The 21814-nt window shown below is 35.4% G+C and overlaps 15 non-coding genes across 15 annotated transcripts; all 15 read right to left on the bottom strand.

Moving 5' to 3' along the window:
* Positions 1-839: 839 nt before the first annotated feature.
* On the bottom strand, positions 840-912 carry TRNAF-GAA (transfer RNA phenylalanine (anticodon GAA)). Its single transcript has one exon. It is a non-coding gene; the product is annotated as a tRNA-Phe (tRNA).
* An 896-nt stretch (positions 913-1808) lies between these two features.
* On the bottom strand, positions 1809-1891 carry TRNAL-CAG (transfer RNA leucine (anticodon CAG)). The gene has a single exon. It is a non-coding gene; the product is annotated as a tRNA-Leu (tRNA).
* Positions 1892-2938: 1047 nt separating this feature from the next.
* Positions 2939-3011, bottom strand: TRNAF-GAA (transfer RNA phenylalanine (anticodon GAA)). The gene has a single exon. It is a non-coding gene; the product is annotated as a tRNA-Phe (tRNA).
* Positions 3012-3908: 897 nt separating this feature from the next.
* On the bottom strand, positions 3909-3991 carry TRNAL-CAG (transfer RNA leucine (anticodon CAG)). Its single transcript has one exon. It is a non-coding gene; the product is annotated as a tRNA-Leu (tRNA).
* A 1637-nt stretch (positions 3992-5628) lies between these two features.
* Positions 5629-5711, bottom strand: TRNAL-CAG (transfer RNA leucine (anticodon CAG)). Its single transcript has one exon. It is a non-coding gene; the product is annotated as a tRNA-Leu (tRNA).
* A 1640-nt stretch (positions 5712-7351) lies between these two features.
* Positions 7352-7434, bottom strand: TRNAL-CAG (transfer RNA leucine (anticodon CAG)). Its single transcript has one exon. It is a non-coding gene; the product is annotated as a tRNA-Leu (tRNA).
* A 1640-nt stretch (positions 7435-9074) lies between these two features.
* Positions 9075-9157, bottom strand: TRNAL-CAG (transfer RNA leucine (anticodon CAG)). Its single transcript has one exon. It is a non-coding gene; the product is annotated as a tRNA-Leu (tRNA).
* Positions 9158-10793: 1636 nt separating this feature from the next.
* TRNAL-CAG (transfer RNA leucine (anticodon CAG)) lies at positions 10794-10876 on the bottom strand. The gene has a single exon. It is a non-coding gene; the product is annotated as a tRNA-Leu (tRNA).
* A 1640-nt stretch (positions 10877-12516) lies between these two features.
* Positions 12517-12599, bottom strand: TRNAL-CAG (transfer RNA leucine (anticodon CAG)). Its single transcript has one exon. It is a non-coding gene; the product is annotated as a tRNA-Leu (tRNA).
* A 1639-nt stretch (positions 12600-14238) lies between these two features.
* Positions 14239-14321, bottom strand: TRNAL-CAG (transfer RNA leucine (anticodon CAG)). Its single transcript has one exon. It is a non-coding gene; the product is annotated as a tRNA-Leu (tRNA).
* A 1636-nt stretch (positions 14322-15957) lies between these two features.
* On the bottom strand, positions 15958-16040 carry TRNAL-CAG (transfer RNA leucine (anticodon CAG)). Its single transcript has one exon. It is a non-coding gene; the product is annotated as a tRNA-Leu (tRNA).
* A 681-nt stretch (positions 16041-16721) lies between these two features.
* TRNAF-GAA (transfer RNA phenylalanine (anticodon GAA)) lies at positions 16722-16794 on the bottom strand. The gene has a single exon. It is a non-coding gene; the product is annotated as a tRNA-Phe (tRNA).
* An 899-nt stretch (positions 16795-17693) lies between these two features.
* TRNAL-CAG (transfer RNA leucine (anticodon CAG)) lies at positions 17694-17776 on the bottom strand. The gene has a single exon. It is a non-coding gene; the product is annotated as a tRNA-Leu (tRNA).
* Positions 17777-19417: 1641 nt separating this feature from the next.
* On the bottom strand, positions 19418-19500 carry TRNAL-CAG (transfer RNA leucine (anticodon CAG)). Its single transcript has one exon. It is a non-coding gene; the product is annotated as a tRNA-Leu (tRNA).
* A 1640-nt stretch (positions 19501-21140) lies between these two features.
* On the bottom strand, positions 21141-21223 carry TRNAL-CAG (transfer RNA leucine (anticodon CAG)). Its single transcript has one exon. It is a non-coding gene; the product is annotated as a tRNA-Leu (tRNA).
* Positions 21224-21814: the final 591 nt, after the last annotated feature.

The following is a 21814-nucleotide window of genomic DNA, read 5'->3' as shown; positions in this document are numbered from 1 at the left end:
TAACTCTGGAATGCTTCTACATATCCCCGTAATTCTGAAAGTGTTTTTTGTGACACATTGTACTTTACATTAACTGTATATTTAGGTCAATAAACTTTTAGTTTTTTTCTGTGAAAATATCTAAAGTTTGCTTAAAATTTTGAAATATTAGTCATTTTTATTCTTTGACTGCTTATACCCTTAAACCAACTTGTCGCAACACACAAGAACATTAATAAATAGCATTTTTCATGTGTGTACTTTTTGTCAGCATTAATTTTCAAACCTCCTTTTATTTTGTTAGGATGTTAGAAATGTTAGATATCTCACAAAATACGGTGATGCATCATATTTCTTCAGAAACTACCATTTGGCCACACAGCAGGGCTTTGAAAATAAGAGCACCATTCGGGTTTTGGAATGCAGATTTTGCAAGAATAGTTTGCGGTAAAATTTTCAGAGTACCAAATGTACCAAAAACAGCAGAAACCCCCCCCAAAGTGACCCCATTTTAGAAATTACTTCTCACAATGAATCCATATACACCACAGCATTTCATAGTCAAACATACATGGCTGAAATCATTCAGCTAGTGTCTGATACATGATGCCTGTATCAGCTATCCGGTTCCCATTAAATCCTCTTACAGCTTAGTGAAATGGAAATAAACAAAATAGAGGAAAAATTAAAAAAAATAATAATTTGCTCAAAAGGAAAAGCTCCCATTTCTCATCTTTTCAACATTTTATTTTCTGTAGATAGTTAAGATTTTTAGGCCTTTTTTCATTTTCTTTAAGTCATCAGCCCATGTGCTTTGTTCATTTTCTCCTTAAAATGTAAACAGTGAAGAAAAGTTATGTTGCCGAAACCCGGGATCGAACCAGGGACCTTTAGATCTTCAGTCTAACGCTCTCCCAACTGAGCTATTTCGGCCAAACACAAACAACTTTAGGAGTGTTTGACACTCGGCAAATGTCAAGCAAAACCCCTGAAAATGTATATTTTTATTTTTGCTTTGACTAGTTTTTGCAGCATGATTTCTATTTGAAACTCCTGCCATTTTGTTGTACATGTTTAATAACTTTCATTAACTCTTTGTGAATGAGTAGAAAAAAATGCAATTTTGACAGATTTTTTTACATTTCCAATTTGACTCTATTCATCACGTTCATTCTAACCATGTGTTTATGAGACAGGTAATGGTTGCACATAAAACACAATGTGCATGCATAACGTTACATCAAGTTTTATTTGATATTAGATGCAAATAATTGGAGCAAAAAAGGAGACAAAAATTTAGAGAAAATATTTTAATGATTGTTAACTTTCAATGTGAAAACGTTTGTCCCAAAATGTGCTGAAACTTAGATGTCAGTATCGCATGCGCATTTCAGACTTTTTAATCTATGATTACCTACTTTTTCAGCTTTTGTTTATTAAGTACTGTTATGGTCTATTGAGGAATGAGGTAAACAAATATGAAATTAGACTTACCTGCAATTCAGTTTATAGAAATCTCCCAGAACAGCCCCATAGGATGTGGAATCTTACCTAATAGGGAAAGAGAACACAAAGAGGTAAAATAATCCTCCACATTCACCGCCCATAGTATTTTTATGGTGCCAAGACAGCTAACATATGCACATAAAACCTATTTCACAATCCTAGAGTTCCGTTTATAGATGACAATTTCAGATTCACCCCAAAAACTCCCAGGTAGTCATAACTTTGGGATCAGGTTTTTTAAGGCCCATTGCTAAGTTTGGTTTGAGCCCCATCTAATCAATAACTGAAGGGAATCTGTATAGTTTCATGAAACGAAAAGGTGATGTCAGAAGTGGGATTTGAACCCACGCCTCCAAGAGAGACTGCAACCTGAACGCAGCGCCTTAGACCGCTCGGCCATCCTGACTTCTTGTGGATTTTGTACCTTAACTCTTTCCAAATTAGTCAGCAGAAATATGACCATCAATTGTCATTGAAAATTATTTTAAAATAATTAATATTACAGTTTTTATTTCTATACATTTGTTTAAACTATTAGTTATCAAGCCTATTTTGAGCTAAAAGGCCAAGCCCCATTTGTTAAAAAATATGACATGTATCACTTTATGCAGTAATAACTCTGGAATGCTTCTACATATCCCCGTAATTCTGAAAGTGTTTTTTGTGACACATTGTACTTTACATTAACTGTAAATTTAGGTCAATAAACTTTTAGTTTTTTTCTGTGAAAATATCTAAAGTTTGCTTAAAATTTTGAAATATTAGTCATTTTTATTCTTTGACTGCTTATACCCTTAAACCAACTTGTCGCAACACACAAAAACATTAATAAATAGCATTTTTCATGTGTGTACTTTTTGTCAGCATTAATTTTCAAACCTCCTTTTATTTTGTTAGGATGTTAGAAATGTTAGATTTCTCACAAAATACGGTGATGCATCATATTTCTTCAGAAACTACCATTTGGCCACACAGCAGGGCTTTGAAAATAAGAGCACCATTCGGGTTTTGGAATGCAGATTTTGCAAGAATAGTTTGCGGTAAAATTTTCAGAGTACCAAACGTACCAAAAACAGCAGAAACCCCCCCCAAAGTGACCCCATTTTAGAAATTACTTCTCACAATGAATCCATATACACCACAGCATTTCATAGTCAAACATACATGGCTGAAATCATTCAGCTAGTGTCTGATACATGATGCCTGTATCAGCTATGCGGTTCCCATTAAATCCTCTTACAGCTTAGTGAAATGGAAATAAACAAAATAGAGGAAAAATTAAAAAAAATAATAATTTGCTTAAAAGGAAAAGCTCCCATTTCTCATCTTTTCAACATTTTATTTTCTGTAGATAGTTAAGATTTTTAGGCCTTTTTTCATTTTCTTTAAGTCATCAGCCCATGTGCTTTGTTCTTTTTCTCCTTAAAATGTAAACAGTGAAGAAAAATTATGTTGCCGAAACCCGGGATCGAACCAGGGACCTTTAGATCTTCAGTCTAACGCTCTCCCAACTGAGCTATTTCGGCCAAACACAAACAACTTTAGGAGTGTTTGACACTCGGCAAATGTCAAGCAAAACCCCTGAAAATGTATATTTTTATTTTTGCTTTGACTAGTTTTTGCAGCATGATTTCTATTTGAAACTCCTGCCATTTTGTTGTACATGTTTAATAACTTTCATTAACTCTTTGTGAATGAGTAGAAAAAAAATGCAATTTTGACAGATTTTTTTACATTTCCAATTTGACTCTATTCATCACGTTCATTCTAACCATGTGTTTATGAGAGAGGTAATCGTTGCACATAAAACACAATGTGCATGCATAATGTTACATCAAGTTTTATTTGATATTAGATGCAAATAATTGGAGCAAAAAAGGAGACAAAAATTTAGAGAAAATATTTTAATGATTGTTAACTTTCAATGTGAAAACGTTTGTCCCAAAATGTGCTGAAACTTAGATGTCAGTATCGCATGCGCATTTCAGAATTTTTAATCTATGATTACCTACTTTTTCAGCTTTTGTTTATTAAGTACTGTTATGGTCTATTGAGGAATGAGGTAAACAAATATGAAATTAGACTTACCTGCAATTCAGTTTATAGAAATCTCCCAGAACAGCCCCATAGGATGTGGAATCTTACCTAATAGGGAAAGAGAACACAAAGAGGTGAAATAATCCTCCCCATTCACCGCCCATAGTATTTTTATGGTGCCAAGACAGCTAACATATGCACATAAAACCTATTTCACAATCCTAGAGTTCCGTTTATAGATGACAATTTCAGATTCACCCCAAAAACTCCCAGGTAGTCATAACTTTGGGATCAGGTTTTTTAAGGCCCATTGCTAAGTTTGGTTTGAGCCCCATCTAATCAATAACTGAAGGGAATCTGTATAGTTTCATGAAACAAAAAGGTGATGTCAGAAGTGGGATTTGAACCCACGCCTCCAAGAGAGACTGCGACCTGAACGCAGCGCCTTAGACCGCTCGGCCATCCTGACTTCTTGTGGATTTTGTACCTTAACCAACTTGTCGCAACACACAAAAACATTAATAAATAGCATTTTTCATGTGTGTACTTTTTGTCAGCATTAATTTTCAAACCTCCTTTTATTTTGTTAGGATGTTAGAAATGTTAGATTTCTCACAAAATGCGGTGATGCATCATATTTCTTCAGAAACTACCATTTGGCCACACAGCAGGGCTTGGAAAATAAGAGCACCATTCGGGTTTTGGAATGCAGATTTTGCAAGAATAGTTTGCGGTAAAATTTTCAGAGTACCAAATGTACCAAAAACAGCAGAAACCCCCCCCAAAGTGACCCCATTTTAGAAATTACTTCTCACAATGAATCCATATACACCACAGCATTTCATAGTCAAACATACATGGCTGAAATCATTCAGCTAGTGTCTGATACATGATGCCTGTATCAGCTATCCGGTTCCCATTAAATCCTCTTACAGCTTAGTGAAATGGAAATAAACAAAATAGAGGAAAAATTAAAAAAAATAATAATTTGCTCAAAAGGAAAAGCTCCCATTTCTCATCTTTTCAACATTTTATTTTCTGTAGATAGTTAAGATTTTTAGGCCTTTTTTCATTTTCTTTCAGTCATCAGCCCATGTGCTTTGTTCATTTTCTCCTTAAAATGTAAACAGTGAAGAAAAATTATGTTGCCGAAACCCGGGATCTTTAGATCTTCAGTCTAACGCTCTCCCAACTGAGCTATTTCGGCCAAACTCAAACAACTTTAAGAGTGTTTGACACTCGGCAAATGTCAAGCGAAACCCCTGAAAATGTATATTTTTATTTTTGCTTTGACTAGTTTTTGCAGCATGATTTCTAATTGAAACTCCTGCCATTTTGTTGTACATGTTTAATAACTTTCATTAACTCTTTGTGAATGAGTAGAAAAAAAATGCAATTTTGACAGATTTTTTTACATTTCCAATTTGACTCTATTCATCATGTTCATTCTAACCCTGTGTTTATGAGACAGGTGATGGTTGCACATAAAACACAATGTGCATGCATAATGTTACATCAAGTTTTATTTGATATTAGATGCAAATAATTGGAGCAAAAAAGGAGACAAAAATTTAGAGAAAATATTTTAATGATTGTTAACTTTCAATGTGAAAACGTTTGTCCCAAAATGTGCTGAAACTTAGATGTCAGTATCGCATGCGCATTTCAGACTTTTTAATCTATGATTACCTACTTTTTCAGCTTTTGTTTATTAAGTACTGTTATGGTCTATTGAGGAATGAGGTAAACAAATATGAAATTAGACTTACCTGCAATTCAGTTTATAGAAATCTCCCAGAACAGCCCCATAGGATGTGGAATCTCCGACCTAATAGGGAAAGAGAACACAAAGAGGTGAAATAATCCTCCCCATTCACCGCCCATAGTATTTTTATGGTGCCAAGACAGCTAACATATGCACATAAAACCTATTTCACAATCCTAGAGTTCCGTTTATAGATGACAATTTCAGATTCACCCCAAAAACTCCCAGGTAGTCATAACTTTGGGATCAGGTTTTTTAAGGCCCATTGCTAAGTTTGGTTTGAGCCCCATCTAATCAATAACTGAAGGGAATCTGTATAGTTTCATGAAACGAAAAGGTGATGTCAGAAGTGGGATTTGAACCCACGCCTCCAAGAGAGACTGCGACCTGAACGCAGCGCCTTAGACCGCTCGGCCATCCTGACTTCTTGTGGATTTTGTACCTTAACCAACTTGTCGCAACACACAAAAACATTAATAAATAGCATTTTTCATGTGTGTACTTTTTGTCAGCATTAATTTTCAAACCTCCTTTTATTTTGTTAGGATGTTAGAAATGTTAGATTTCTCACAAAATGCGGTGATGCATCATATTTCTTCAGAAACTACCATTTGGCCACACAGCAGGGCTTTGAAAATAAGAGCACCATTCGGGTTTTGGAATGCAGATTTTGCAAGAATAGTTTGCGGTAAAATTTTCAGAGTACCAAACATACCAAAAACAGCAGAAACCCACCCCCCCAAAGTGACCCCATTTTAGAAATTACTTCTCACAATGAATCCATATACACCACAGCATTTCATAGTCAAACATACATGGCTGAAATCATTCAGCTAGTGTCTGATACATGATGCCTGTATCAGCTATCCGGTTCCCATTAAATCCTCTTACAGCTTAGTGAAATGGAAATAAACAAAATAGAGGAAAAATTAAAAAAAATAATAATTTGCTCAAAAGGAAAAGCTCCCATTTCTCATCTTTTCAACATTTTATTTTCTGTAGATAGTTAAGATTTTTAGGCCTTTTTTCATTTTCTTTCAGTCATCAGCCCATGTGCTTTGTTCATTTTCTCCTTAAAATGTAAACAGTGAAGAAAAATTATGTTGCCGAAACCCGGGATCTTTAGATCTTCAGTCTAACGCTCTCCCAATTGAGCTATTTCGGCCAAACTCAAACAACTTTAAGAGTGTTTGACACTCGGCAAATGTCAAGCGAAACCCCTGAAAATGTATATTTTTATTTTTGCTTTGACTAGTTTTTGCAGCATGATTTCTATTTGAAACTCCTGCCATTTTGTTGTACATGTTTAATAACTTTCATTAACTATTTGTGAATGAGTAGAAAAAAAATGCAATTTTGACAGATTTTTTTACATTTCCAATTTGACTCTATTCATCATGTTCATTCTAACCCTGTGTTTATGAGACAGGTGATGGTTGCACATAAAACACAATGTGCATGCATAATGTTACATCAAGTTTTATTTGATATTAGATGCAAATAATTGTAGCAAAAAAGGAGACAAAAATTTAGAGAAAATATTTTAATGATTGTTAACTTTCAATGTGAAAACGTTTGTCCCAAAATGTGCTGAAACTTAGATGTCAGTATCGCATGCGCATTTCAGACTTTTTAATCTATGATTACCTACTTTTTCAGCTTTTGTTTATTAAGTACTGTTATGGTCTATTGAGGAATGAGGTAAACAAATATGAAATTAGACTTACCTGCAATTCAGTTTATAGAAATCTCCCAGAACAGCCCCATAGGATGTGGAATCTCCGACCTAATAGGGAAAGAGAACACAAAGAGGTAAAATAATCCTCCCCATTCACCGCCCATAGTATTTTTATGGTGCCAAGACAGCTAACATATGCACATAAAACCTATTTCACAATCCTAGAGTTCCGTTTATAGATGACAATTTCAGATTCACCCCAAAAACTCCCAGGTAGTCATAACTTTGGGATCAGGTTTTTTAAGGCCCATTGCTAAGTTTGGTTTGAGCCCCATCTAATCAATAACTGAAGGGAATCTGTATAGTTTCATGAAACGAAAAGGTGATGTCAGAAGTGGGATTTGAACCCACGCCTCCAAGAGAGACTGCGACCTGAACGCAGCGCCTTAGACCGCTCGGCCATCCTGACTTCTTGTGGATTTTGTACCTTAACCAACTTGTCGCAACACACAAAAACATTAATAAATAGCATTTTTCATGAGTATACTTTTTGTCAGCATTAATTTTCAAACCTCCTTTTATTTTGTTAGGATGTTAGAAATGTTAGATTTCTCACAAAATGCGGTGATGCATCATATTTCTTCAGAAACTACCATTTGGCCACACAGCAGGGCTTTGAAAATAAGAGCACCATTCGGGTTTTGGAATGCAGATTTTGCAAGAATAGTTTGCGGTAAAATTTTCAGAGTACCAAACATACCAAAAACAGCAGAAACCCCCCCCCCCCAAAGTGACCCCATTTTAGAAATTACTTCTCACAATGAATCCATATACACCACAGCATTTCATAGTCAAACATACATGGCTGAAATCATTCAGCTAGTGTCTGATACATGATGCCTGTATCAGCTATCCGGTTCCCATTAAATCCTCTTACAGCTTAGTGAAATGGAAATAAACAAAATAGAGGAAAAATTAAAAAAAATAATAATTTGCTCAAAAGGAAAAGCTCCCATTTCTCATCTTTTCAACATTTTATTTTCTGTAGATAGTTAAGATTTTTAGGCCTTTTTTCATTTTCTTTCAGTCATCAGCCCATGTGCTTTGTTCATTTTCTCCTTAAAATGTAAACAGTGAAGAAAAATTATGTTGCCGAAACCCGGGATCTTTAGATCTTCAGTCTAACGCTCTCCCAACTGAGCTATTTCGGCCAAACTCAAACAACTTTAAGAGTGTTTGACACTCGGCAAATGTCAAGCGAAACCCCTGAAAATGTATATTTTTATTTTTGCTTTGACTAGTTTTTGCAGCATGATTTCTAATTGAAACTCCTGCCATTTTGTTGTACATGTTTAATAACTTTCATTAACTCTTTGTGAATGAGTAGAAAAAAATGCAATTTTGACAGATTTTTTTACATTTCCAATTTGACTCTATTCATCATGTTCATTCTAACCCTGTGTTTATGAGACAGGTGATGGTTGCACATAAAACACAATGTGCATGCATAATGTTACATCAAGTTTTATTTGATATTAGATGCAAATAATTGGAGCAAAAAAGGAGACAAAAATTTAGAGAAAATATTTTAATGATTGTTAACTTTCAATGTGAAAACGTTTGTCCCAAAATGTGCTGAAACTTAGATGTCAGTATCGCATGCGCATTTCAGACTTTTTAATCTATGATTACCTACTTTTTCAGCTTTTGTTTATTAAGTACTGTTATGGTCTATTGAGGAATGAGGTAAACAAATATGAAATTAGACTTACCTGCAATTCAGTTTATAGAAATCTCCCAGAACAGCCCCATAGGATGTGGAATCTCCGACCTAATAGGGAAAGAGAACACAAAGAGGTGAAATAATCCTCCCCATTCACCGCCCATAGTATTTTTATGGTGCCAAGACAGCTAACATATGCACATAAAACCTATTTCACAATCCTAGAGTTCCGTTTATAGATGACAATTTCAGATTCACCCCAAAAACTCCCAGGTAGTCATAACTTTGGGATCAGGTTTTTTAAGGCCCATTGCTAAGTTTGGTTTGAGCCCCATCTAATCAATAACTGAAGGGAATCTGTATAGTTTCATGAAACGAAAAGGTGATGTCAGAAGTGGGATTTGAACCCACGCCTCCAAGAGAGACTGCGAACTGAACGCAGCGCCTTAGACCGCTCGGCCATCCTGACTTCTTGTGGATTTTGTACCTTAACCAACTTGTCGCAACACACAAAAACATTAATAAATAGCATTTTTCATGTGTGTACTTTTTGTCAGCATTAATTTTCAAACCTCCTTTTATTTTGTTAGGATGTTAGAAATGTTAGATTTCTCACAAAATGCGGTGATGCATCATATTTCTTCAGAAACTACCATTTGGCCACACAGCAGGGCTTTGAAAATAAGAGCACCATTCGGGTTTTGGAATGCAGATTTTGCAAGAATAGTTTGCGGTAAAATTTTCAGAGTACCAAACATACCAAAAACAGCAGAAACCCCCCCCAAGTGACCCCATTTTAGAAATTACTTCTCACAATGAATCCATATACACCACAGCATTTCATAGTCAAACATACATGGCTGAAATCATTCAGCTAGTGTCTGATACATGATGCCTGTATCAGCTATCCGGTTCCCATTAAATCCTCTTACAGCTTAGTGAAATGGAAATAAACAAAATAGAGGAAAAATTAAAAAAAAAAATAATTTGCTCAAAAGGAAAAGCTCCCATTTCTCATCTTGTCAACATTTTATTTTCTGTAGATAGTTAAGATTTTTAGGCCTTTTTTCATTTTCTTTCAGTCATCAGCCCATGTGCTTTGTTCATTTTCTCCTTAAAATGTAAACAGTGAAGAAAAATTATGTTGCCGAAACCCGGGATCTTTAGATCTTCAGTCTAACGCTCTCCCAACTGAGCTATTTCGGCCAAACTCAAACAACTTTAAGAGTGTTTGACACTCGGCAAATGTCAAGCGAAACCCCTGAAAATGTATATTTTTATTTTTGCTTTGACTAGTTTTTGCAGCATGATTTCTATTTGAAACTCCTGCCATTTTGTTGTACATGTTTAATAACTTTCATTAACTCTTTGTGAATGAGTAGAAAAAAAATGCAATTTTGACAGATTTTTTTACATTTCCAATTTGACTCTATTCATCATGTTCATTCTAACCCTGTGTTTATGAGACAGGTGATGGTTGCACATAAAACACAATGTGCATGCATAATGTTACATCAAGTTTTATTTGATATTAGATGCAAATAATTGGAGCAAAAAAGGAGACAAAAATTTAGAGAAAATATTTTAATGATTGTTAACTTTCAATGTGAAAACGTTTGTCCCAAAATGTGCTGAAACTTAGATGTCAGTATCGCATGCGCATTTCAGACTTTTTAATCTATGATTACCTACTTTTTCAGCTTTTGTTTATTAAGTACTGTTATGGTCTATTGAGGAATGAGGTAAACAAATATGAAATTAGACTTACCTGCAATTCAGTTTATAGAAATCTCCCAGAACAGCCCCATAGGATGTGGAATCTCCGACCTAATAGGGAAAGAGAACACAAAGAGGTGAAATAATCCTCCCCATTCACCGCCCATAGTATTTTTATGGTGCCAAGACAGCTAACATATGCACATAAAACCTATTTCACAATCCTAGAGTTCCGTTTATAGATGACAATTTCAGATTCACCCCAAAAACTCCCAGGTAGTCATAACTTTGGGATCAGGTTTTTTAAGGCCCATTGCTAAGTTTGGTTTGAGCCCCATCTAATCAATAACTGAAGGGAATCTGTATAGTTTCATGAAACGAAAAGGTGATGTCAGAAGTGGGATTTGAACCCACGCCTCCAAGAGAGACTGCGACCTGAACGCAGCGCCTTAGACCGCTCGGCCATCCTGACTTCTTGTGGATTTTGTACCTTAACCAACTTGTCGCAACACACAAAAACATTAATAAATAGCATTTTTCATGTGTGTACTTTTTGTCAGCATTAATTTTCAAACCTCCTTTTATTTTGTTAGGATGTTAGAAATGTTAGATTTCTCACAAAATGCGGTGATGCATCATATTTCTTCAGAAACTACCATTTGGCCACACAGCAGGGCTTTGAAAATAAGAGCACCATTCGGGTTTTGGAATGCAGATTTTGCAAGAATAGTTTGCGGTAAAATTTTCAGAGTACCAAACATACCAAAAACAGCAGAAACCCCCCCCCCCAAAGTGACCCCATTTTAGAAATTACTTCTCACAATGAATCCATATACACCACAGCATTTCATAGTCAAACATACATGGCTGAAATCATTCAGCTAGTGTCTGATACATGATGCCTGTATCAGCTATCCGGTTCCCATTAAATCCTCTTACAGCTTAGTGAAATGGAAATAAACAAAATAGAGGAAAAATTAAAAAAAATAATAATTTGCTCAAAAGGAAAAGCTCCCATTTCTCATCTTTTCAACATTTTATTTTCTGTAGATAGTTAAGATTTTTAGGCCTTTTTTCATTTTCTTTCAGTCATCAGCCCATGTGCTTTGTTCATTTTCTCCTTAAAATGTAAACAGTGAAGAAAAATTATGTTGCCGAAACCCGGGATCTTTAGATCTTCAGTCTAACGCTCTCCCAATTGAGCTATTTCGGCCAAACTCAAACAACTTTAAGAGTGTTTGACACTCGGCAAATGTCAAGCGAAACCCCTGAAAATGTATATTTTTATTTTTGCTTTGACTAGTTTTTGCAGCATGATTTCTATTTGAAACTCCTGCCATTTTGTTGTACATGTTTAATAACTTTCATTAACTATTTGTGAATGAGTAGAAAAAAAATGCAATTTTGACAGATTTTTTTACATTTCCAATTTGACTCTATTCATCATGTTCATTCTAACCCTGTGTTTATGAGACAGGTGATGGTTGCACATAAAACACAATGTGCATGCATAATGTTACATCAAGTTTTATTTGATATTAGATGCAAATAATTGTAGCAAAAAAGGAGACAAAAATTTAGAGAAAATATTTTAATGATTGTTAACTTTCAATGTGAAAACGTTTGTCCCAAAATGTGCTGAAACTTAGATGTCAGTATCGCATGCGCATTTCAGACTTTTTAATCTATGATTACCTACTTTTTCAGCTTTTGTTTATTAAGTACTGTTATGGTCTATTGAGGAATGAGGTAAACAAATATGAAATTAGACTTACCTGCAATTCAGTTTATAGAAATCTCCCAGAACAGCCCCATAGGATGTGGAATCTCCGACCTAATAGGGAAAGAGAACACAAAGAGGTAAAATAATCCTCCCCATTCACCGCCCATAGTATTTTTATGGTGCCAAGACAGCTAACATATGCACATAAAACCTATTTCACAATCCTAGAGTTCCGTTTATAGATGACAATTTCAGATTCACCCCAAAAACTCCCAGGTAGTCATAACTTTGGGATCAGGTTTTTTAAGGCCCATTGCTAAGTTTGGTTTGAGCCCCATCTAATCAATAACTGAAGGGAATCTGTATAGTTTCATGAAACGAAAAGGTGATGTCAGAAGTGGGATTTGAACCCACGCCTCCAAGAGAGACTGCGACCTGAACGCAGCGCCTTAGACCGCTCGGCCATCCTGACTTCTTGTGGATTTTGTACCTTAACCAACTTGTCGCAACACACAAAAACATTAATAAATAGCATTTTTCATGAGTATACTTTTTGTCAGCATTAATTTTCAAACCTCCTTTTATTTTGTTAGGATGTTAGAAATGTTAGATTTCTCACAAAATGCGGTGATGCATCATATTTCTTCAGAAACTACCATTTGGCCACACAGCAGGGCTTTGAAAATAAGAGCACCATTCGGGTTTTGGAATGCAGATTTTGCAAGAATAGTTTGCGGTAAAATTTTCAGAGTACCAAACATACCAAAAACAGCAGAAACCCCCCCCCCCAAAGTGACCCCATTTTAGAAATTACTTCTCACAATGAATCCATATACACCACAGCATTTCATAGTCAAACATACATGGCTGAAATCATTCAGCTAGTGTCTGATACATGATGCCTGTATCAGCTATCCGGTTCCCATTAAATCCTCTTACAGCTTAGTGAAATGGAAATAAACAAAATAGAGGAAAAATTAAAAAAAATAATAATTTGCTCAAAAGGAAAAGCTCCCATTTCTCATCTTTTCAACATTTTATTTTCTGTAGATAGTTAAGATTTTTAGGCCTTTTTTCATTTTCTTTCAGTCATCAGCCCATGTGCTTTGTTCATTTTCTCCTTAAAATGTAAACAGTGAAGAAAAATTATGTTGCCGAAACCCGGGATCTTTAGATCTTCAGTCTAACGCTCTCCCAACTGAGCTATTTCGGCCAAACTCAAACAACTTTAAGAGTGTTTGACACTCGGCAAATGTCAAGCGAAACCCCTGAAAATGTATATTTTTATTTTTGCTTTGACTAGTTTTTGCAGCATGATTTCTAATTGAAACTCCTGCCATTTTGTTGTACATGTTTAATAACTTTCATTAACTCTTTGTGAATGAGTAGAAAAAAATGCAATTTTGACAGATTTTTTTACATTTCCAATTTGACTCTATTCATCATGTTCATTCTAACCCTGTGTTTATGAGACAGGTGATGGTTGCACATAAAACACAATGTGCATGCATAATGTTACATCAAGTTTTATTTGATATTAGATGCAAATAATTGGAGCAAAAAAGGAGACAAAAATTTAGAGAAAATATTTTAATGATTGTTAACTTTCAATGTGAAAACGTTTGTCCCAAAATGTGCTGAAACTTAGATGTCAGTATCGCATGCGCATTTCAGACTTTTTAATCTATGATTACCTACTTTTTCAGCTTTTGTTTATTAAGTACTGTTATGGTCTATTGAGGAATGAGGTAAACAAATATGAAATTAGACTTACCTGCAATTCAGTTTATAGAAATCTCCCAGAACAGCCCCATAGGATGTGGAATCTCCGACCTAATAGGGAAAGAGAACACAAAGAGGTGAAATAATCCTCCCCATTCACCGCCCATAGTATTTTTATGGTGCCAAGACAGCTAACATATGCACATAAAACCTATTTCACAATCCTAGAGTTCCGTTTATAGATGACAATTTCAGATTCACCCCAAAAACTCCCAGGTAGTCATAACTTTGGGATCAGGTTTTTTAAGGCCCATTGCTAAGTTTGGTTTGAGCCCCATCTAATCAATAACTGAAGGGAATCTGTATTGTTTCATGAAACGAAAAGGTGATGTCAGAAGTGGGATTTGAACCCACGCCTCCAAGAGAGACTGCGAACTGAACGCAGCGCCTTAGACCGCTCGGCCATCCTGACTTCTTGTGGATTTTGTACCTTAACCAACTTGTCGCAACACACAAAAACATTAATAAATAGCATTTTTCATGTGTGTACTTTTTGTCAGCATTAATTTTCAAACCTCCTTTTATTTTGTTAGGATGTTAGAAATGTTAGATTTCTCACAAAATGCGGTGATGCATCATATTTCTTCAGAAACTACCATTTGGCCACACAGCAGGGCTTTGAAAATAAGAGCACCATTCGGGTTTTGGAATGCAGATTTTGCAAGAATAGTTTGCGGTAAAATTTTCAGAGTACCAAACATACCAAAAACAGCAGAAACCCCCCCCAAGTGACCCCATTTTAGAAATTACTTCTCACAATGAATCCATATACACCACAGCATTTCATAGTCAAACATACATGGCTGAAATCATTCAGCTAGTGTCTGATACATGATGCCTGTATCAGCTATCCGGTTCCCATTAAATCCTCTTACAGCTTAGTGAAATGGAAATAAACAAAATAGAGGAAAAATTAAAAAAAAAAATAATTTGCTCAAAAGGAAAAGCTCCCATTTCTCATCTTGTCAACATTTTATTTTCTGTAGATAGTTAAGATTTTTAGGCCTTTTTTCATTTTCTTTCAGTCATCAGCCCATGTGCTTTGTTCATTTTCTCCTTAAAATGTAAACAGTGAAGAAAAATTATGTTGCCGAAACCCGGGATCTTTAGATCTTCAGTCTAACGCTCTCCCAACTGAGCTATTTCGGCCAAACTCAAACAACTTTAAGAGTGTTTGACACTCGGCAAATGTCAAGCGAAACCCCTGAAAATGTATATTTTTATTTTTGCTTTGACTAGTTTTTGCAGCATGATTTCTATTTGAAACTCCTGCCATTTTGTTGTACATGTTTAATAACTTTCATTAACTCTTTGTGAATGAGTAGAAAAAAAATGCAATTTTGACAGATTTTTTTACATTTCCAATTTGACTCTATTCATCATGTTCATTCTAACCCTGTGTTTATGAGACAGGTGATGGTTGCACATAAAACACAATGTGCATGCATAATGTTACATCAAGTTTTATTTGATATTAGATGCAAATAATTGTAGCAAAAAAGGAGACAAAAATTTAGAGAAAATATTTTAATGATTGTTAACTTTCAATGTGAAAACGTTTGTCCCAAAATGTGCTGAAACTTAGATGTCAGTATCGCATGCGCATTTCAGACTTTTTAATCTATGATTACCTACTTTTTCAGCTTTTGTTTATTAAGTACTGTTATGGTCTATTGAGGAATGAGGTAAACAAATATGAAATTAGACTTACCTGCAATTCAGTTTATAGAAATCTCCCAGAACAGCCCCATAGGATGTGGAATCTCCGACCTAATAGGGAAAGAGAACACAAAGAGGTAAAATAATCCTCCCCATTCACCGCCCATAGTATTTTTATGGTGCCAAGACAGCTAACATATGCACATAAAACCTATTTCACAATCCTAGAGTTCCGTTTATAGATGACAATTTCAGATTCACCCCAAAAACTCCCAGGTAGTCATAACTTTGGGATCAGGTTTTTTAAGGCCCATTGCTAAGTTTGGTTTGAGCCCCATCTAATCAATAACTGAAGGGAATCTGTATAGTTTCATGAAACGAAAAGGTGATGTCAGAAGTGGGATTTGAACCCACGCCTCCAAGAGAGACTGCGACCTGAACGCAGCGCCTTAGACCGCTCGGCCATCCTGACTTCTTGTGGATTTTGTATCTTAACCAACTTGTCGCAACACACAAAAACATTAATAAATAGCATTTTTCATGAGTATACTTTTTGTCAGCATTAATTTTCAAACCTCCTTTTATTTTGTTAGGATGTTAGAAATGTTAGATTTCTCACAAAATGCGGTGATGCATCATATTTCTTCAGAAACTACCATTTGGCCACACAGCAGGGCTTTGAAAATAAGAGCACCATTCGGGTTTTGGAATGCAGATTTTGCAAGAATAGTTTGCGGTAAAATTTTCAGAGTACCAAACATACCAAAAACAGCAGAAACCCCCCCCCCCCAAAGTGACCCCATTTTAGAAATTACTTCTCACAATGAATCCATATACACCACAGCATTTCATAGTCAAACATACATGGCTGAAATCATTCAGCTAGTGTCTGATACATGATGCCTGTATCAGCTATCCGGTTCCCATTAAATCCTCTTACAGCTTAGTGAAATGGAAATAAACAAAATAGAGGAAAAATTAAAAAAAATAATAATTTGCTCAAAAGGAAAAGCTCCCATTTCTCATCTTTTCAACATTTTATTTTCTGTAGATAGTTAAGATTTTTAGGCCTTTTTTCATTTTCTTTCAGTCATCAGCCCATGTGCTTTGTTCATTTTCTCCTTAAAATGTAAACAGTGAAGAAAAATTATGTTGCCGAAACCCGGGATCGAACCAGGGACCTTTAGATCTTCAGTCTAACGCTCTCCCAACTGAGCTATTTCGGCCAAACACAAACAACTTTAGGAGTGTTTGACACTCGGCAAATGTCAAGCGAAACCCCTGAAAATGTATATTTTTATTTTTGCTTTGACTAGTTTTTGCAGCATGATTTCTATTTGAAACTCCTGCCATTTTGTTGTACATGTTTAATAACTTTCATTAACTCTTTGTGAATGAGTAGAAAAAAAATGCAATTTTGACAGATTTTTTTACATTTCCAATTTGACTCTATTCATCATGTTCATTCTAACCCTGTGTTTATGAGACAGGTGATGGTTGCACATAAAACACAATGTGCATGCATAATGTTACATCAAGTTTTATTTGATATTAGATGCAAATAATTGGAGCAAAAAAAGGAGACAAAAATTTAGAGAAAATATTTTAATGATTGTTAACTTTCAATGTGAAAACGTTTGTCCCAAAATGTGCTGAAACTTAGATGTCAGTATCGCATGCGCATTTCAGACTTTTAATCTATGATTACCTACTTTTTCAGCTTTTGTTTATTAAGTACTGTTATGGTCTATTGAGGAATGAGGTAAACAAATATGAAATTAGACTTACCTGCAATTCAGTTTATAGAAATCTCCCAGAACAGCCCCATAGGATGTGGAATCTCCGACCTAATAGGGAAAGAGAACACAAAGAGGTGAAATAATCCTCCCCATTCACCGCCCATAGTATTTTTATGGTGCCAAGACAGCTAACATATGCACATAAAACCTATTTCACAATCCTAGAGTTCCGTTTATAGATGACAATTTCAGATTCACCCCAAAAACTCCCAGGTAGTCATAACTTTGGGATCAGGTTTTTTAAGGCCCATTGCTAAGTTTGGTTTGAGCCCCATCTAATCAATAACTGAAGGGAATCTGTATAGTTTCATGAAACGAAAAGGTGATGTCAGAAGTGGGATTTGAACCCACGCCTCCAAGAGAGACTGCGACCTGAACGCAGCGCCTTAGACCGCTCGGCCATCCTGACTTCTTGTGGATTTTGTACCTTAACCAACTTGTCGCAACACACAAAAACATTAATAAATAGCATTTTTCATGTGTGTACTTTTTGTCAGCATTAATTTTCAAACCTCCTTTTATTTTGTTAGGATGTTAGAAATGTTAGATTTCTCACAAAATGCGGTGATGCATCATATTTCTTCAGAAACTACCATTTGGCCACACAGCAGGGCTTTGAAAATAAGAGCACCATTCGGGTTTTGGAATGCAGATTTTGCAAGAATAGTTTGCGGTAAAATTTTCAGAGTACCAAACATACCAAAAACAGCAGAAACCCCCCCCCCCCAAAGTGACCCCATTTTAGAAATTACTTCTCACAATGAATCCATATACACCACAGCATTTCATAGTCAAACATACATGGCTGAAATCATTCAGCTAGTGTCTGATACATGATGCCTGTATCAGCTATCCGGTTCCCATTAAATCCTCTTACAGCTTAGTGAAATGGAAATAAACAAAATAGAGGAAAAATTAAAAAAAATAATAATTTGCTCAAAAGGAAAAGCTCCCATTTCTCATCTTTTCAACATTTTATTTTCTGTAGATAGTTAAGATTTTTAGGCCTTTTTTCATTTTCTTTCAGTCATCAGCCCATGTGCTTTGTTCATTTTCTCCTTAAAATGTAAACAGTGAAGAAAAATTATGTTGCCGAAACCCGGGATCTTTAGATCTTCAGTCTAACGCTCTCCCAATTGAGCTATTTCGGCCAAACTCAAACAACTTTAAGAGTGTTTGACACTCGGCAAATGTCAAGCGAAACCCCTGAAAATGTATATTTTTATTTTTGCTTTGACTAGTTTTTGCAGCATGATTTCTATTTGAAACTCCTGCCATTTTGTTGTACATGTTTAATAACTTTCATTAACTATTTGTGAATGAGTAGAAAAAAAATGCAATTTTGACAGATTTTTTTACATTTCCAATTTGACTCTATTCATCATGTTCATTCTAACCCTGTGTTTATGAGACAGGTGATGGTTGCACATAAAACACAATGTGCATGCATAATGTTACATCAAGTTTTATTTGATATTAGATGCAAATAATTGTAGCAAAAAAGGAGACAAAAATTTAGAGAAAATATTTTAATGATTGTTAACTTTCAATGTGAAAACGTTTGTCCCAAAATGTGCTGAAACTTAGATGTCAGTATCGCATGCGCATTTCAGACTTTTTAATCTATGATTACCTACTTTTTCAGCTTTTGTTTATTAAGTACTGTTATGGTCTATTGAGGAATGAGGTAAACAAATATGAAATTAGACTTACCTGCAATTCAGTTTATAGAAATCTCCCAGAACAGCCCCATAGGATGTGGAATCTCCGACCTAATAGGGAAAGAGAACACAAAGAGGTAAAATAATCCTCCCCATTCACCGCCCATAGTATTTTTATGGTGCCAAGACAGCTAACATATGCACATAAAACCTATTTCACAATCCTAGAGTTCCGTTTATAGATGACAATTTCAGATTCACCCCAAAAACTCCCAGGTAGTCATAACTTTGGGATCAGGTTTTTTAAGGCCCATTGCTAAGTTTGGTTTGAGCCCCATCTAATCAATAACTGAAGGGAATCTGTATAGTTTCATGAAACGAAAAGGTGATGTCAGAAGTGGGATTTGAACCCACGCCTCCAAGAGAGACTGCGACCTGAACGCAGCGCCTTAGACCGCTCGGCCATCCTGACTTCTTGTGGATTTTGTACCTTAACCAACTTGTCGCAACACACAAAAACATTAATAAATAGCATTTTTCATGAGTATACTTTTTGTCAGCATTAATTTTCAAACCTCCTTTTATTTTGTTAGGATGTTAGAAATGTTAGATTTCTCACAAAATGCGGTGATGCATCATATTTCTTCAGAAACTACCATTTGGCCACACAGCAGGGCTTTGAAAATAAGAGCACCATTCGGGTTTTGGAATGCAGATTTTGCAAGAATAGTTTGCGGTAAAATTTTCAGAGTACCAAACATACCAAAAACAGCAGAAACCCCCCCCCCCCAAAGTGACCCCATTTTAGAAATTACTTCTCACAATGAATCCATATACACCACAGCATTTCATAGTCAAACATACATGGCTGAAATCATTCAGCTAGTGTCTGATACATGATGCCTGTATCAGCTATCCGGTTCCCATTAAATCCTCTTACAGCTTAGTGAAATGGAAATAAACAAAATAGAGGAAAAATTAAAAAAAATAATAATTTGCTCAAAAGGAAAAGCTCCCATTTCTCATCTTTTCAACATTTTATTTTCTGTAGATAGTTAAGATTTTTAGGCCTTTTTTCATTTTCTTTCAGTCATCAGCCCATGTGCTTTGTTCATTTTCTCCTTAAAATGTAAACAGTGAAGAAAAATTATGTTGCCGAAACCCGGGATCTTTAGATCTTCAGTCTAACGCTCTCCCAACTGAGCTATTTCGGCCAAACTCAAACAACTTTAAGAGTGTTTGACACTCGGCAAATGTCAAGCGAAACCCCTGAAAATGTATATTTTTATTTTTGCTTTGACTAGTTTTTGCAGCATGATTTCTAATTGAAACTCCTGCCATTTTGTTGTACATGTTTAATAACTTTCATTAACTCTTTGTGAATGAGTAGAAAAAAATGCAATTTTGACAGATTTTTTTACATTTCCAATTTGACTCTATTCATCATGTTCATTCTAACCCTGTGTTTATGAGACAGGTGATGGTTGCACATAAAACACAATGTGCATGCATAATGTTACATCAAGTTTTATTTGATATTAGATGCAAATAATTGGAGCAAAAAAGGAGACAAAAATTTAGAGAAAATATTTTAATGATTGTTAACTTTCAATGTGAAAACGTTTGTCCCAAAATGTGCTGAAACTTAGATGTCAGTATCGCATGCGCATTTCAGACTTTTTAATCTATGATTACCTACTTTTTCAGCTTTTGTTTATTAAGTACTGTTATGGTCTATTGAGGAATGAGGTAAACAAATATGAAATTAGACTTACCTGCAATTCAGTTTATAGAAATCTCCCAGAACAGCCCCATAGGATGTGGAATCTCCGACCTAATAGGGAAAGAGAACACAAAGAGGTGAAATAATCCTCCCCATTCACCGCCCATAGTATTTTTATGGTGCCAAGACAGCTAACATATGCACATAAAACCTATTTCACAATCCTAGAGTTCCGTTTATAGATGACAATTTCAGATTCACCCCAAAAACTCCCAGGTAGTCATAACTTTGGGATCAGGTTTTTTAAGGCCCATTGCTAAGTTTGGTTTGAGCCCCATCTAATCAATAACTGAAGGGAATCTGTATTGTTTCATGAAACGAAAAGGTGATGTCAGAAGTGGGATTTGAACCCACGCCTCCAAGAGAGACTGCGAACTGAACGCAGCGCCTTAGACCGCTCGGCCATCCTGACTTCTTGTGGATTTTGTACCTTAACCAACTTGTCGCAACACACAAAAACATTAATAAATAGCATTTTTCATGTGTGTACTTTTTGTCAGCATTAATTTTCAAACCTCCTTTTATTTTGTTAGGATGTTAGAAATGTTAGATTTCTCACAAAATGCGGTGATGCATCATATTTCTTCAGAAACTACCATTTGGCCACACAGCAGGGCTTTGAAAATAAGAGCACCATTCGGGTTTTGGAATGCAGATTTTGCAAGAATAGTTTGCGGTAAAATTTTCAGAGTACCAAACATACCAAAAACAGCAGAAACCCCCCCCAAGTGACCCCATTTTAGAAATTACTTCTCACAATGAATCCATATACACCACAGCATTTCATAGTCAAACATACATGGCTGAAATCATTCAGCTAGTGTCTGATACATGATGCCTGTATCAGCTATCCGGTTCCCATTAAATCCTCTTACAGCTTAGTGAAATGGAAATAAACAAAATAGAGGAAAAATTAAAAAAAATAATAATTTGCTCAAAAGGAAAAGCTCCCATTTCTCATCTTGTCAACATTTTATTTTCTGTAGATAGTTAAGATTTTTAG

Source organism: Ranitomeya imitator, chromosome 10 (genome assembly GCF_032444005.1).
Source record: "Ranitomeya imitator isolate aRanImi1 chromosome 10, aRanImi1.pri, whole genome shotgun sequence".
Classification (NCBI taxonomy): Eukaryota; Metazoa; Chordata; class Amphibia; order Anura; family Dendrobatidae; genus Ranitomeya; species Ranitomeya imitator.
Note: the sequence above shows the minus strand (reverse complement) of the source record. Positions and strands in the feature narration are given on the sequence as shown.